The sequence below is a fragment of the Budorcas taxicolor genome, chromosome 6, assembly GCF_023091745.1.
Source record: "Budorcas taxicolor isolate Tak-1 chromosome 6, Takin1.1, whole genome shotgun sequence".
In the NCBI taxonomy this organism is placed as follows: Eukaryota; Metazoa; Chordata; class Mammalia; order Artiodactyla; family Bovidae; genus Budorcas; species Budorcas taxicolor.
Window position 1 is genome coordinate 99,675,032 of NC_068915.1, and position 17,380 is coordinate 99,692,411.

General features: G+C 40.1%; 1 protein-coding gene across 1 annotated transcript in view; it reads right to left on the bottom strand.

Moving 5' to 3' along the window:
- WDFY3 (WD repeat and FYVE domain containing 3) overlaps nt 1–6,021 on the bottom strand; it is a 248,274-nt gene extending 242,253 nt beyond the window's left edge. Inside the window, exon 1 of the mRNA XM_052641586.1 lies at nt 5,942–6,021. The gene's annotated coding sequence lies outside the window, so the exon portion shown is untranslated. The remainder of the gene's footprint in view (nt 1–5,941) is intronic.
- Between the last annotated feature and the right edge of the window lie 11,359 nt (nt 6,022–17,380).

The window sequence follows — 17,380 nt, forward strand, 5'->3', positions numbered from 1 at the left end:
GAGAGGACTTCAACTTCCAAGCCTACTGAGATTTAAAAGTCTCATCATTCCTAATAACTAAACCAAAATAATCTGTATTAATAGTAACTCATAAATAATTATAATTTAAAAACATAAAATCCAGTCACATAATCAGATGCTTTAGAAGTACAATCTACTCTAACGGAGTTAAGACCATCTTTTCTCAATGAATTTGACATTTTCTTAGACTAAATTTACTAAAATACTGAAATTCCATGTGCTAAATACATGCATACGCACATACACACCCACCTTATATTAACTAGTACTGATAAAGTCAACTAGGTCAAATTTCGTTTCCAGAAACAACTATACTGCCTTCCAAAACAAAGATTACAAAAATGAATCCATAATAATACTTTTCAATTACTTCTCCATCAATATAAATATTGAGAACTGCTAGCTGGTAAATGAAGTTTATATGACTGTGGGACTACATTGTATAAGTGGGCATTTCCCTTAACTGATTTGGTGTACTAAGTGTTCTCACAAATGTTGGATAATTTCTCACACTTTATAACCTAGTTGCAGAAAGTGACCACAGAAAAGCTAATAAAATTAAAGTAATCTTAATAAACAACGACTTCCTACTCTTAAATATTTTAGGGAAATAAAGATAGGCCTTTGGATATTTTACGAGAAATAGCAGGTTAACAACTCAGCAAAGCGTACAGACAGGTACCCCTTGAATTCTACATAGGATAAGAAAATAACAAATTTTATGAAAGGAAACAGAATTAATTCCTTTTTGCTAAAAAAAAAAAAGGAAATGATAAGAGTTACATTTCTCCTTTTTTTAAGGGTGAGGGGGTACTTTTTTATTACAAAACTATATGGCACAAAGGGGATAAACTTATGCTTAAAGACTAAAGTGTCCTGAATAATATTAAAAAATTTATGTATCTTTCCACTTAGCATATTTTTTTCTTTCTTCATTCTTGTACATCAATACTATGCAGGGAGTTTCAAAGTGGCTTCCAATGACCTCCCGTCCAGGAATCCACATCCCTGTGTAATCCTCTCTCCTTGAGAGAGATATATATACAGAGAGTGTGTAAGTGTGTCTGTGTGTGTTTGTGCTTGTGTCCGTGTGTGTGTGCACGCACACACATGTGTGCACTCAAACATTCACCTGAGTCTGACTCTTTGCAACCCCATGGACTGTAGCCCACCAGGCTCCTCTGTCCATGGGACTTCCCAGGCAAGAATACTGGAGTGAGTTGCCAACTTCGTTCTCCAGGTGACCTTCCCGACTCTGGGATTGAACCCGAGTGTCCTGTGTCTCCAGCACTGGCAGGCAGATTCTTTCCCACTAGTACCACTTGGGAAGCCCTCTCTCCTTAAGTGTGGACTGGACCTAATGACTCACTCCTAGAAAAGAGAATAGGGGAAAAGCCATGGGTTGCCACTTTAAATTACAGTTAAATTACAAATGGGTTGCCAGTTTAAATCACTAAGTGAAGTCGCTCAGTCGTGTCCGACTCTTTGCGACCCCATGGGCTGTAGCCTACCAGGCTTCTCAGTCCATGGGATTTTCCAGGCAAGAGTACTGGAGTGGGTTGCCATTTCCTTCTCCAGAGGATCTTCCTGACCCCGGGATCGAACCCGGATCTTCCATATTGTAGGCAGATGCTTTACCGTCTAAGCCACCAGGGAAAATCACAAAACCAAACAAAAAAATAAAAGGCTCATGCGACAAGAACCAGTAGGCTGCTGGCAAACAGCCGACATAAGGAACTGGGGCCTTACGACAGACAACCAATGAGGAACTGAACACAGCAATAGCCCTGTGACTAAGCTGGAGGCAGATCCTCCCCTGGGGCTTTCAGATGTGACCACAGCACTGGTAGACACACGTGCAGAATGCAGCTCTGCCAGAGACCCTGAGCCAGAGGGCCAGCAAACTACACTCACCCCAAGACCTGAGAGATAACGTTTGATGTTTTAAGTCACTGAGCTTTGGGGTAATCTGTTACGCAGTGCTAAGGGTTGGACTGTGTCTGCTCAAAACTCATACGATGAAGCCTAACTCTCAACCCCTCAGAATGTGACCTTATTTGGAGACACAATCTTTATAGGGGTAATCAAGTTAAAGTGAGGTCATTAAGCATCTGCCTGCCAAGCAGGAGACCTGAGTTCAATCCCTGGGTAGGGAAGATTCCCTGGAGAAGGAAATGGAAACCTACTCCAGTATTCTCACCTGGAGAATTCCATGGACAGAGGAGCCTGGTGGGCTCCAATTCATGGGCTTGCAAAAAGTTGGATACCATAGCAACTAAACAGCAACAGCAAACACGGGGTAACCTTACAAAATGAAGAAATTTGAACAGAGACAGACACACATAGAGGGAAGATGATGTGAAGAGACATGGAGAAAAGGAGGTCATCTACAGGTCAAGGAAAGAGTCCTGGAACAGATCCTTCCCTCACTCATCTCGGAAGCGACCACTCCTGCTGACACCTGGACTGCAGACTTCTGGCCTCCAGACTCTGAGACAATGAATTTCTGCTGTTTAAGCCACTCAGTCTGTGTTAATTTACTGTGGCAATCTTAACAAATTAATACATGTAGCAAAAGAGAACTAACAGACAGTGAATTCAAAATAACTTTTATTGACAATACCAAAATTAGCCTCAATAGGACCCAAGTAGATGGCCGAAGTTTCTAAGTCTTTACTCTGAAAAAAAGACATGAGGTCATAATAGAGGATCTTGGACCACAGGATTTTTTAAGTTAGCTAGGACTTCTGCAATCATAAATCTAATTGACTCATTTCAAAAATTGTCACTGCTGCTGCTGATATGCCAGAAACTACTCTGAACGCTTAACATAAATTAATTCCTCACAAGAACACCCTGAGGTCCCACTATCATCAATTGTCATTTTTAAGATGAGGAAATTGATGTCTAGGAGTTAAGGTCATACAGCTGAAAAGGAGCCAAGATTCAGTAAATTAAAGTACAGAAAGAATGGGGCTTCCCAGGTGGCACACTGGTAAAGAAGCTGCCTGCCAATGCAGGAGATGTAAGAGATGTGGGTTTGATCCCTGGGTTGGGAAGATCCCCTAGAGAAGGAAATGGCAACTTGCTCCAGTATTCTCATCTGAGAAATTCTATACAGCATAAAAAGGAAATGATGCTATAAAAACATTGCCTGGAAAATTCCATGGACAGAGGAGCCTGGTGGGCTACAGTCAATGGGGTCACAAAGAGTTGGGCACAACGGAGCACACACACAGAGAATAAGTGACTTCTCCCAAATCATAGTTAGTAGTTGCTGCTGCTGCTGCTAAGTCGCTTCAGTCGTGTCCGACTCTGTGCGACCCCATAGACGGCCTCCCACCAGGCTCCCCCGTCCCTGGGATTCTCCAGGCAAGAACACTGGGGTGGGTTGCCATTTCCTTCTCCAATGCATGAAAGTGAAAAGTGAAAGGGAAGTCACTCAGTCGTGTCTGACTCTTAGCGACCTCATAGACTGCAGCCTACCAGGCTCCTCTGTCCATGGGATTTTCCAGGCAAGAGTACTGGAGTGGGGTGCCATTGCCTCCTCCGAGTTAGTAGTTGAGGGGAGCCTAAACCAAACGGTCCTTTCTTCTACCTTCAAATCTTTTCTCAAAAAGTTAAATAGAAAAGCCTTTTCTTTCACTTGCTATATTCAATCTTTGTGACACTGCTACCTTAGAAATATATATATATTTGACTATTAATCTCTATCTGCTCTCCTCCCCTGACTACACAGTTACTCATTTTCCTTTTCTACTCCCTGAACCTTAAAGCACTGTCTTTCAACTCCTAATGCTTTTCATGCATTTGGGTTAATCACTTTTATATACTAGAACCCAAGACTTCACTTGTGCAGAGTTTGGAAATACAGCTTTAGCTTAATATTCGATCCAATTAAAATACAAATACACCTGGAAAGAGTACTACTATACCATGTTATCAGTCATCTACATTTTGGTAAGAACATGTCAGAGCCTTTTCAGAGAAACAAAGATCACAAAACAGCCAGTGCCAACTTTTCCAGGGAATCAGAGTTTCTTTTCTGGACTATCTGGGATTAGGTGCTTAAGAGTAAGCCTTTTTCTGGGAGTCTGAATTACAAGATACAAATGCAAACAGATATAAATTGTGGGCAGTATGGTGACCATGCTTCCATGAGAGAGTTCAAACGTGAAGAAAGCCAAACGCAAGGAGAGTGAGATAGATGTGCAAGAGAGGCATACTGCTGGAGAGACACCTGACTGCATTTGCTTCCTGGGTTCCCTGTGCACAGCCCAGCTGTCCCTGGGTCCTTCTGTGTGCCCTGGGACACATCCACAAGTCTGATAACATCCTCTTTCTGCATTTTATTTGAACTGAGTCAAGTGCAATCAGTAGAGAACTCACATGATCAAAAAGATAACCTCTCTACAGCTGAAGAGCATCACTGAAGGACTAGGAACCTTCCATGTAAAATACAGCACCATGGCTACAAACGCAAGAACTGACTGGAAGAAGCCAAGGTTTAAACAGCTGTATGGAAGGCTTCCCAGATATTGGTGGAACAGGGAAAAGGAGCTGCGATTTGGAAAGACCCCATGCCCTCTATCTTCCCATTTGGGATTTTTCAGTTGTTCTAGTAAAGAATATCCCATCAAAATATATATATATATTCCATAACCTACACACTTGCTAGTGGGTGTGTAAATTATGAAAGCCACTTTAGAGATCAATGTGGAAATATCTAGAGAAGGTGAAGATGCAGATTTCACACAATCCAGCAAGTTTACTACTAGGTGGCTACTATGGACTGAAACGTGTCCCTCCCAAAACTCACATGTTGAAGCCTTTACTCCCAACACGACCAAACCTGGAGACAGGGTCTTTGGTAGATTATTTAGGTTAAATGAGATAATAAGAGTGGGGCCCTAAACCGATAATGATAAGAAGAGGTTACGGAAGCTCTCCAACTGGTTCTCCTTCTCTCTGCCTTGTGAGGACGAAGCTAGACAGAGACCACCTGCAGGTCAGGAAGAGAGCCTGAACCAGTGTCCAATCATGCTGACTACCTGATCTTGACCTTCCAGCCTCCAGAACTGTGAGAAAATCAATTCATGCTGTTTACAAAATACGATAAAAATTAAAATTTTTCAGTAACAACAGACCAAAGTAAAATACTAAAACTCTGGCAACTAGGTAGTGAAAGTATTCAAGTGCCTCACACTATAGCTCATTATTCAATCTAGTCACTCAGAGTTGCTACAAAACAATGAAGAGTTCCAAAGCCTGTGCTTACAACTAGATTTTCCCAGGATAAAAAGGAAATGATGCTGCAAAGCTTAATTTTATTCTATGTAGGTGTCTACAATAAAAGTACAATGCTTTAAAGCCAGGATTGAAACTGGAATATAATTAAATCTAATACATTCTCTTTTTTTCTTTCCTTTTTTTCCTTTCTTTTTTCTTTTTGGTGCATAAAACAAAGTTATTCAAGAAAGGAGGCTTGCCTCGTTCACCTAATCATCAGTGGTAAAGATGGATTAAAACCCAGCCCCTTAGAGTCACAGTTCAGTGGTCTTGCTGCTGCTGCTGCTGCTAAGTCACTTCAGTCGTGTCCGACTCTGTGCAACCCCATAGACAGAAGCCCACCAGGCTCCCCCATCCCTGGGATTCTCCAGGCAAGAACACTGGAGTGAGTTGCCATTTCCTTCTCCAATGCATGAAAGTGAAAAGTGAAAGTGAAGTCGCTCAGTCGTGTCTGACTCGTAGTGACCCCATGGACTGTAGCCTATCAGGCTCCTCCGTCCACGTGATTCTCCAGGCAAGAGTACTGGAGTGGGTGCCACTGCCTTCTCCAAGTGGTCTTGCTACAATGCAACAATGCAACAAAGCCCTTCCTGGCTTCTTGTTCAACAGACAAAACAATCCTAAAACTGACCTGATTCTGTGTTCTGGGCTGGCATGAACCTGCGTAGAAACAACAGGAGTGGCAGGCACTTTCTTCCTGAAGCAGATGTGGAGAAGTATTATACCTGCGATGAAAGGAAAATAAGAGAAAACCTAGTTTATTTTCAGAATGTTTTCGCATTATGAGTAGTTCATTTTCTACTAATTTTCTTTTTACCTCATTATTTCTTGCCAATAGTTTAATGATATGACAGCACTTAAAAACAGATAAAATTTGGTATTCAAAATCCAAAGAAGAGGAACTTCCCTAGTGGTCCAGGGGTTAAGAATCTGCCTTGCAATGCAGTAGACGTGGTTTGATTCCTGGTGGGGGAACTAAGATCCTACATGCTGTGGGGCAACTAGGCCAGCCTGTTGCAACAAAGACCCCACAACGAAGACACAACACAGCCAAACAAATAAATATTTCAAAACCCAAAGAAGAATACAGTCATTCAAAGCTCCATCTGGTTCAGCTTCTTCATTTTACTGGTGAGGGAGCCGAGATCTGGAAAAGTTACTTAACGCATTAATGACAGCAGTTACTTAGTGGCAGAGCTCAGTTCAGAACCTAATTCTTGACACTTTAGTCCAGTATTCATCTGTACATCATAGATCACAATGTCTCTTTTTGGAGAATCAAATATGAGCAAAAAAGAAAAAAAAAATCATGTTATTTCTCTAGGAGTATTTGTCAAGCATCTGAAGATAAATGTGGTATACAGCTAAATTGATATGTTCTAAATCCAAATAAAAAACACTGCTTCCTCACCCAATAGATATAATCCAACCTCAAGATAATTAGCTTGCCTTCTATAGGATACTTAGGGCTTCCCATGAGGCTCAATGGTGAAGAATCCGCCTGCAATGCAAGAGCCACAGAAGACATGGGTTCAATCCCTGGGTTTGATCCCTGAGTCAGGAAGATCCCCTGGAGGAAGAAATGGCAACCCACTCCAATATTCTGGCCTGAGAAATCCCATGGAGTACAGTCCATGGGGTCGCAAAGGGTCGGACACTACTGAGTGACTATGCATGCACACACACTGCACACACACACACACACACACACACACGCACACACACACTTACAGGATATTTAACTGTTTCTTTTATTTACCATTCAGTATTTCAATATGAAAACACCAGCACCATGAATCATTCTGGTCTTTCTTAACTTTGCTTTCAACAAGTTCTTTTGTTACTCAATTACTTCTTCAATTCCAAAGCTCCTTCACTCAAAAATGACAAGCTTGGACTAATCGTACAGGCCTTCTAACTCTTAAAATAGTTATGCCTAAGAATAGCTTCATCTTCAATGACATTTTCCTTTTCTGATCAACTATGTGTTCTGGCATGTTTGTTAATCTCTGTGATCATATTAGTACAACAGCTCAAACGTCAGTAATACTGCCCTCAAATACACAGTTAATTATCATTCAAAAACCTATGGAACAGAAATCTAGCTTTGCTGTCTCACTTCTTATGAAAAAGTATTTTTTTTTTTTAATCTACCTCTTTGGTGGTTTCTAAGAAAAATCCTGAATTATTTTCTCAAATCATTCATTCTGTCATTCATCCAAGCTGTTACTGAGTGGCTTGTCAGATGGCAGACACAGGCTTAATGAGATTTAAGATTTTTAAATAAGATCCCTCCAGTGAAATGGTAAGTAACATTAGGAATTCAAGTGACAGTGAGAAAGTAGGCAGAAGTGATGACATGTCTCCTAAATCCCAACATCAGACTATGCCTTCACTGCTTTTTTAAAAAATACATTAACTACTGACTTCCATAAAACATGGTGTTTGTAACATGCTTTAAATTTAAAGCAAGTAATAGAATGAACCCGACTGAGCAACTGAACTGAACTGCATAGAATGAATATCCATGTACCTGCCATCCAACTCAAGAACCTAAATATAAGTGACTGGTAATGTGTCACTGATTTGCTCTTCCCTCCACCCACATCTCTCAACTCTTCAGTGCTCTGTAATTGCTACCCTATATTCTGTGCTTTGTAGTTGCTGTTTTTCAGTCTCTAAGTCAGGTCCGACTCTTTGCAATCCCATGGACTGCACCACACCAGGTTCCCCTGTCCTTTACCATCTCCCAGAGTTTGCTCGAACTCATATCCACTGAGTCGGTGATGTTATCTAACCATCTCATCATCTGCCACCCTCTTCTCCTCCTGCCCTCAATCTTTCCCAGCGTCAGGGTCATATCATTGTTTTGAGTTTCAGAAAGCATACCACATATGAACATATCCTTCAACCCCGTGTTTCATTTTTTCACTCGGTTTTATGTTTTCAAGTTGAATTCATAATGTTGCATACAGTTGTAGTTCTTTCATCTCAAGGCAGAATAATTCCACATTGTGTAAATGAATTGAGTTATCCATTCTCTTTCCAATAGCATTTTGTCTTCTTCCCAGGTTTTGTGTTTTTGTTTTGCCATTATGAACATTACTGTTATGAAAGTTCTCATATGCATTTGTTCCACATGTGGCATAATTTCTCTTAAGGATTTGCACAGGAGTTGAGGAATATGTGTATTTTGAATTTTCCATAAGGTCACCAAGTTTTCTTTTCCCTAAAGTGAGTTTAGCAATATATAATCTCACCAGCTCGCAGTTCTGTTCAGGTCAGTCGCTTGGTCGTGTCCAACTCTTTGCGACCCCATGGACTGCAGCGCTCCAGGCCTCCTTGTCCATCACCAACACCCGGAGCTTGCTCAAACTCATGTCCATCGAGTCGGTGATGCCATCCAACCATCTCATCCTCTGTTGTCCCCTTCTCCTCCCGCCTTCAATCCTTCCCAGCATCAGGGTCTTTTCCAGTGAGTCAGCTCTTCGCATCAGGTGGCCAAAGGATTGGAGCGTCAGCTTCAGCCATCAGCCCTTCCAATGAACACCCAGGACTGATGTAGTTATCAGCAGCACTAGGTAGTCCACATTGACCCACACGTTCTCTTCAACATTTAGTAATGCCATCCTCTTAACCTGGGGGTATAAAACCATCTAACTGTAGTCTTTGTATTTCCCTGTTCATTAATGATACCAAGCATTTCCTCAGGTTTACTGGCTAACTCATATTTCCTCTTTTATGAAATGCCTATTCATTTCTATGAGCCATTTCCACCTCAGTTTTTTGCCCTTTACTTATTATTTCATAGAAATTATGTGTTTTGTATGCTGATTATTTGATTTTACCTGTTTTGAATTAATGGATACAGGCAAAGATTGAGATAAAGACACAGAATCAAAAATAGCAGGGAGCTGGACAGAACCGGAAACAGTGAGCTAGAATACCAATGCCTTGCTCAGCCCATGTTTGTATTTTAACATAATCTACAGATGTCTTCAAGTATCAGAAATTTTAAATGGTACACTATTAATCCTGTTTTGTAATCTTTTGATAAAAATTCAGTCAAGAGCAAATGCTTTGATATGATTTTAGCGTATGCTAATTACAATATCCAATATAATTTCAGGTATCCATTTTATATAAATCACAATTGAGATGACATTTTAGACAGGGTTCTCATTTGACTCTGACATTTTAGGTGTTTTTATTGCATGCTTTGGTTGCCTCCAATTTACAGTAAATTTATTGTCAAAAGGTTGAGTCTGAATGTATACGCACGTAAGTATAAAAACTGAGTTTCAAAACTAAATTACATAAACTCGAACACCAGAGACCTGCATTCTAGCCTTGACTAGACAATTAGCTATACCTCCTTGGCCTAACTATGTCTTTAAGTTGGTTTTATTATATCTATAACATGAAAATGTGCTGGTATTAGTAAATTCTAAGGACCTTTCAATTATATTCTTTGGCTTAAAGATCTGCAAGAAAATAATTTTTTCCAGATATCTTCCAAAATTTTAGGAATCTCTTTCCAGGTGTTAAATAACAAAAAGAGTAACAGAAAGCTAAATATCTGGGGGGAAAAACTGTAACAAGCAGGGCTATAGCCCTCCTATGGCCTCTCAGGATTCTTGGCAGATCACCTGACAGACAGCATCATACAGGAAGACAATCAAAAGCCACGTAATTTGAATCACTCTACAGTGCTGCCATTGATTCCTATATAGTGAAAGTGAAGTCGCTCAGTCGTGTCCGACTCTTTGCAACCCGTGGACTGTAGCCCACCAAGCTCCTCTGTCCATGGGATTCTCCAGGCAAGAATACTGGAGTGGGTTGCCATTTCCTTCTCCATGATTCCTATATAAGCAACCAAAATAATTCTGGAATCACACTTACCCACTTATCTGAATCTGCACTCTTCTACTACGCCTAAACATTCTGTGTGTGCACGTGTGTGCTCAGGTGTTAACTACCTCTCTGCGACCCCATGGATTGTAACCCGCCAGGCTACTCTGTCCATAGGGTTCTCCAGGCAAGAATACTAAAGTGGGTTGCCATTTCCTTCTCCAGGGGATCTTCCTGACCCAGGGATTGAACCTGCATCTCCTGCATCGGCGGGTGGATTCTTTTACCACTGAGCCACCTGGGAAGCCAAACTTTCTGAAACCATGTTGAAGTCTAACTCTTTCACTTTAATACTAGCTGTTATGCCCCTCCCTACTAGTCAAGGACATTGCTCTAGTTAAGTCCCACTTCTCTTTCCTACATCATCAATTTCCTAATTCTGTCCACCCAATAAAGCAAAACCACCGGAGTATATGTTTCAATTTCTAATCATTAGAAATCAAACAACATCAGTGGCTAAACTTCTGACCCCACCCACACTCTCAGTTATGACCAATGTCTGATTCCCTTATCAGTGAAAGTTAAGAAAACAGTTGTCCTTGTTCTGTCTTCCAGTATTCTTTAGTACAAACTGCTCTCCAACACACCACTGAAAATTCCAAAGTCACCCATTATTGACATATATCTTGTAAAATTAAAAAACCAGTCAGATCGCCTCTTTTTTAACCTATCTGCAGCAACAGGCATGATTCATCAAGCCCTGATACACTTTCTTTACCTGGCTTTTCTGCTAGTTACTGCCGGTTTCATCTTATCTCATTGGCCACTCATCAGCTTCCTTTGCTTAATTTCTCCTTTTCTCCATGACCACTCAAGTTCCCACTTTCTTTCTAACCAATCAGCAAAAACTACTGGCTCTATCTACAGAATATATCCAGAATCTGACTACCCTTCATATCACCTACCTAGCTGCTGCTGCTGCTAAGTCGCTTCAGTCGTGTCTGACTCTGCAACCCCATAGACGGCAGCTCACCAGGCTCTCCTGTCCCTGGGATTCTCCAGGCAAGAACACTGGAGTGGCTTGTCACTGCCTTCCCTGCACCTACCTGGAGACTTGGTATAATAGTAACTATCATCTTTCTCATCTCTCACTGGGATTTTTTTCCCATAATTTATTAACTGGCCTCCCAACTACTACCCTTGACCTATTTCAGTCCTTTTTCATCAAAGCAGCCAGAGTGATCCTGATAATCTTACAAAAGTCATATTAATTAATGTACCCAAAATCTCCCAATGGCTTCTCATCTCATAAATACCAAAATCTTTAAAATAGCAAAAAGGAACTTCGGTAACTTAGTTCCTCCTTGCTATTCCTTATACAGGTAGGCATCCTCCTGCCTCAGAGCTTCACACTTGCTGTCCTGCCTCAAAACTACTCTGAGATGAGTATCCCCCCCCCGACCCCCACCTCACATTCTCACTATTTTCAGATCTTTGCTCAAGGGTCTCCCATGTGAACTCTTTGCTATTCATTCTACTTATGTAACAATTCCACTCCCAGCATCCCTAATACACTTTCCTGATTTATTTCTCGCCAATGTCACTAACATTCACTTATTTCACTTCTATTCCTGCTTGTGTATTTCCTCCCTGGCAAAAGAGAAAATCCACAAGGGCAAGAGCTTTGTTTTTCTTAGTGCTACATCTTCATTGCTTGGAAGGGGTGGGGCCAGCACATACGCATTCAATAAATATTTTTTGAATGAAGAAATGAATAGTTTACACCCTTAGGGCTAAACAAGACAATCTTCCTGGGTTTACAAAAGAAAATAATCTAAATAATCAGAGGAAAATAGCTAGATTCCTGATGTGTCAATAAAAGAATCATTGGAGTATTTCTTCAACAGATAAGAGATAACAATTCAAAGACTTCAGGAGATGTAGCCAAAACTTCCATAAACCTACAGCAACCACCACAGTAAATGGTTCCCCTCCCCTGGCTGTCCACAGGGTGAGATTTATTTCCCATCTATTACCATATTCAACAATGGTTAGTGTGCAGAGCTGCAACACCAACATGTAGGAAAATATTATAAAAATGTTCATTCCAAACTTGTTCCAGACAAAGAACTGAGCCCTTTATAAATAAGGAAAGCCTAAAAATACAGGACAGATATTTTTTAAGTGCTTCAAATATTTTGTTTGGAAATAATTTCAAATGCACAGCAAAGCTCCAAATACAAGAATACAAAAATAACCACTCAGACTCAGTCACCAATTGTTAATGTTACCTTGTTTTATCATTTATCCTCTTTTCTTGCACTTTCTTTCTCTTCACATAGACAGACTCAAGCTGTTTTTCCCCCCTCCTAAAGCAACTGAGGATGAATTATATATTTCATGGCCCTTTGCTCCTTTGCTTCACTGTGCATTTCCTGAGAACAGAGATATTCTGTCATAACCGTAGTACAGTTCTCGTCAGTAATTTGAACATTGCTGTTGTTCAGTGGCTCAGTCATGTCCAACTCTTTGTGACCCCAAGGACTGCAGCACGCAGGGCTTCCCTGTCCTTTACCGTCTCCCAGAGCTTGCTCAAATTCATGTCCATCGAGTTGGTGATGCCATCCAACCATTCTGTCCTCTGTCGTCCCCTTCTCCTGCCTTCAGTCTCCCAGCATCAGGGTCTTTTCTAATGAGTCAGCTCTTTGCATCACGTGGCCAAAGTACTGGAACTTCAGGTACAGCATCAGTCCTTCCAGTGAATATTCGGGATCGATTTCCTTTAGGATGGACTGGTTGGACATCCTCGCAGTCCAAGGGACTCTCAGGAGCCTTCTCCAACACCACAGTTCAAAAGCATCAATTCTTTGGTGCTCAAATTTCCTTATGGTTCAACTCTCAAATCCATACATGACTACTGGAAAAACCCCAGCTTTGACCATATGGACCTTTGTTGGTAAATTAATGTCTCTGCTTTCAATATGGTGTCTAGGTTAGTTAAAGCTTTTCTTTCAAGGACAAAGCATCTTTTAATTTCATGGCTGCAATATCTGCATTTAAGATCAGTACTCCAACTTATTTCAGTTGACCCAATGGTATCATTTTATAGTATTTTTCTCTGCATCTGGTATATAATCTAGTCCAGGGCCAAGGTCTACGTTTAGTGGTTATCTTTCTTAAGCTGCCCATGATTTCAGCCTTCGTTTTTTATGATTTTTTTGTTTGTTTGTTTAAAAAACATAAGCTACTCCCCTTTTTATTAAGCAGAATGTTCTTCGTGTGGGGTTTGTCCAGTGGTTCCTCCAGACTCATGTTACATAGTCTTGGCTGGAATACTACATAGATGACATTGTATCCCTCAGGGCATCATATCTAGATTCACCAGGATTTCACCAATATATATTACCCCTATTTTATACCTTGTATATAATGTGTGGGGAGACACCTGCTTCTCACCAATATTTCTCCCTAGATTTTGTTATGATTCTTATCTGTCATTTACTATAAGGGCTGTAAAATGATGATTTTTCTCCCTCTAGGATTCAGAATTCTACCATAAGCAAGAGACCTCCCTTCTCTATTTATTCATTTATTTATCAGTTTATTAACATTATGGATAAAAAATTGCTATTTTTAATGATTCACAGTTCGTTATTATACTAATTTGATGACTGAGAAAGTAGGATCTCCAACAGGCTTGTAACATGCTCCCGTTTTTTTTCGAAAACATCTTCCTATTTTCTAGCTTAAAAAAAAAATACAAAGATACAGATTCATCTGGTATGTACTCTTGTAATCAGCCATTCCTCTGAGAAACTCCAGTTCCTTTGTGTTGGAAATAAGATTAATATCAGAGACCACAATGGTGAGTTAGCTATGCCCACTGTTCTTTATCTTTTTCTTGGACAGAACTACTATGAAATGCATGCATATAAATATATATAGACACATTTGTTCATACACACATACACATGTGCACATACACATACTGGTTTCAAAAATAATACATTCGCACTGATACCTTCAATTTCAATCCATACCCACAGGATTCATTTTTGCCTTCTCTTAATCCGTATGGGTATGTCCCTCCTTCCTCAGGTCCTAGCTTCAAAAACCTGAAAACATTGACTCAATCCATAACACACTGAAAGATTAACCAGGGTTACCTATTTAGCCACAGAAAATAAACGCTATAGGAAAGAGTTCAAGATTTGTGTGTAATCCCTCCCTCTTACCTCCACCCAGGCTGAGGGTAAATACGTCAAAAGATTACTTAGATTCACTCTTTCTTCCAAAATGTATCTATAGATTCAATGCAATGCCAATTAAAACTCAGGTAGCTTTTTTGGGGAGTGGGGGGAACCATCAGAATTCTAAAATTTACATAGCAAAGACAAGAAACTAGAATAGCCAAAACAAGTTCAAAACAAAGCAAAACTGAAGTACTCATATTACATATTATGTGATATCACAAGATTTATTATAAACCCACAGTAGTAAAGACAGTGTGGTACTGGTGAAAGAATAGAAACCTAAATCAATGGAAAAGAATTGATATCAGAAACAGATGCAAACATATATGATCAACTGATTTTTGACAAGGATCTCAAGCGACTGAATGGTGAAAGGAAAAACCTTCACCAAACAGTGCTAGAACAATTGGGCATCTCCATGCAAAAATCCAAAACAAAAGAATCTCAACCAACCCGTATCACATCACATCCAATCCTGAACCCAAAATGTATCACAGACCTAAATGTAAAACCTTAAACTTCCACAACTAGAATAAAATAGTGCTAAATTATTGTGACTTTGGGTTGGGCAAAAAAATCTAATAAGATATAAAGCACAAACTGTGGAAGAAACTAACTGGAGAAATTGGATTTTATCAAATTAACTTCTGTGCTTCAAATGACACTGTTTCAAAAATGAAGACACAAACTGGGAGATGGTAGTTGTGAAACAAATACCAGATAAAAGACAAGTATTTCCAAAATATATAAAGAACTCTTTATTACTCAATGGTAAACAAGTAGCCTAATTTAAATAAGAGCAACAGATGTCAATACATCTAAAACAAAAAAAAGATGTAGATGGCAAACAAGCAGATGAAAGGGTATTAATGTCATTATTCATGAAAAGCAAACAAAGGCCATGCTTTCACTTCTCTCAAATATATACCTAGAAACGGAATTTACAGCTCATAAAGAGTAAGTTAAACTGTACAGAAATTAACCAACTATTTGCTAAAGTGGCACTACCATTTTATCAGCGAAGTATGAGAGGCAACTCCACACCTTCATTAATGTTAACATTGTGAAACTCGATTCTTAGCCATTCTAGTGAGTGTATAGTATTAATAGTATCACTGTATGGTTTTAATCCACGTTTCCTTGATGATTAGTGATGCTGACTGAGCGTCTTCTATGTACTTGTATCTTTCTATGTGTAATGTACTGACCATTCATATATCCACGGTGAAATGTCAGTGCAAATTCTTCTCCATTTTTTGATAGGATTCTTGGTCTTATTAAGTTATGAGAGTTCTTCAGATACTCTGGTTCAAATGTTTTGCTGGATACATGTTTGGCAAGTACTTTTCCCTGCCTTTGACTAGACTTTCCATTTTATTTTTTTAACGGTTCAGCATGTTCACTTAGGGAGAAGGCAATGGCAACCCACTCCAGTACTCTTGCCTGGAAAATCACATGGACGGAGGAGCCTGGTGGGCTGCAGTCCATGGGGTTGCAAAGAGTCAGACATGACTGAGTGACTTCACTTTCACTTTTCACTTTCATGCATTGGAGAAGGAAATGGCAACCCACTCCAGTGTTCTTGCCTGGAGAATCCCAGGGATGGGGGAGCCTGGTGGGCTGCCGTCTGTGGGATCGCACAGAGTCAGACACGACTGAAGCAACTTAGCAGCAGCAGCAGCAGCATGTTCATTTACAGAAAATTCATTGAGCCATATACTTACAATTTCTTCACTTTTAGTATATACTTAAGGAATGTGTATTAGTTGCTCAGTTGTGTCCAGCTCTTTGCAACCCCATGGACTATAGCCCACCAGGCTCCTCTGTCCATGGGATTCTCCAGGTAAGAATACTGGAGACGGTTGCCAGTTCCTTCTCCAACTTAAGGAATAGGTTCATTTAAAAAGAGAGAGAGGGAGATAGATACTGAAGGGCCCTTTGAAGGATGACAAAATCATCAGCAGCTAATAATTTAAAGATGATGTACATGGTCTGCAAATACTAAAAATTGGAAAATACACCCATATACTCCTGTTTAAGAGCCCGTCATAGCATCAGGCTTCTATCAGATGCTCAGGCATGAAACCTAAAATTAGCAAAGGGAAATAATATATATAAAGACTCTCTCCTGCAATTCCTCACTGCAAATCAACCTCTGGATTCTAGACATTTCAGATTAGGATACATTGTACTTGTTGTCAATTATAGCTGTAAATGGAAACTTCATGTTGATGAGATAAGCAAAGAGATTCAACTTTAGTATAATTACATTAAAAAACTAATTCCTGAAATGACTTTCAATAAACACCTGAGTGTCAAATACATACACTGAAGATTTTTTTAAACACTACATGTACTTAAAAAATAAGCAACAGTGATTTACTGTATAGGACAGAGAACTATACTCAATATCTTATAATAACCTATAATGGAAAACAACCTGAAATATATATAAACACACATATAACTGTATCATTCTGCTGTATACCTAAAACTAACATAGCATTGTAAATCAACTACAGTGGTGGTTTAGTCACTAAGTCGTGTCTGACTCTTGCAACCCCATGGACTGTAGCTTCCCAGGCTCCTCTGTCCATGCGATTCTCCAGGCAAGAATAGTGGAGTGGGTTGCCATTTCCTTCTCCAGTGGATCTTCCAAACTCAGGAATTGAAACCGGGTCTCCTGCATTGCAGGCAGATTTTTTACCAACTGAGCTACAGAAGATTCAAATTCAACTGGCTTCCCTGATAGCTCAGTTGGTAAAGAATCTGCCTGCAATGCAGAAGACCCCAGTTTGATCCCTGGGTTGGGAAGATCCCCTGGAGAAAGGATAGGCTACCCACTCCAGTATTCTTGGGCTTCCCTTATGGCTCAGCTGGTAAACAATCTGCATGCAAGGCGGGAGATCTGGGTAATCTGATCCCTGGGTTGGGAAGATCCCCTGGAGGAGGGCATGGCTAAGCAT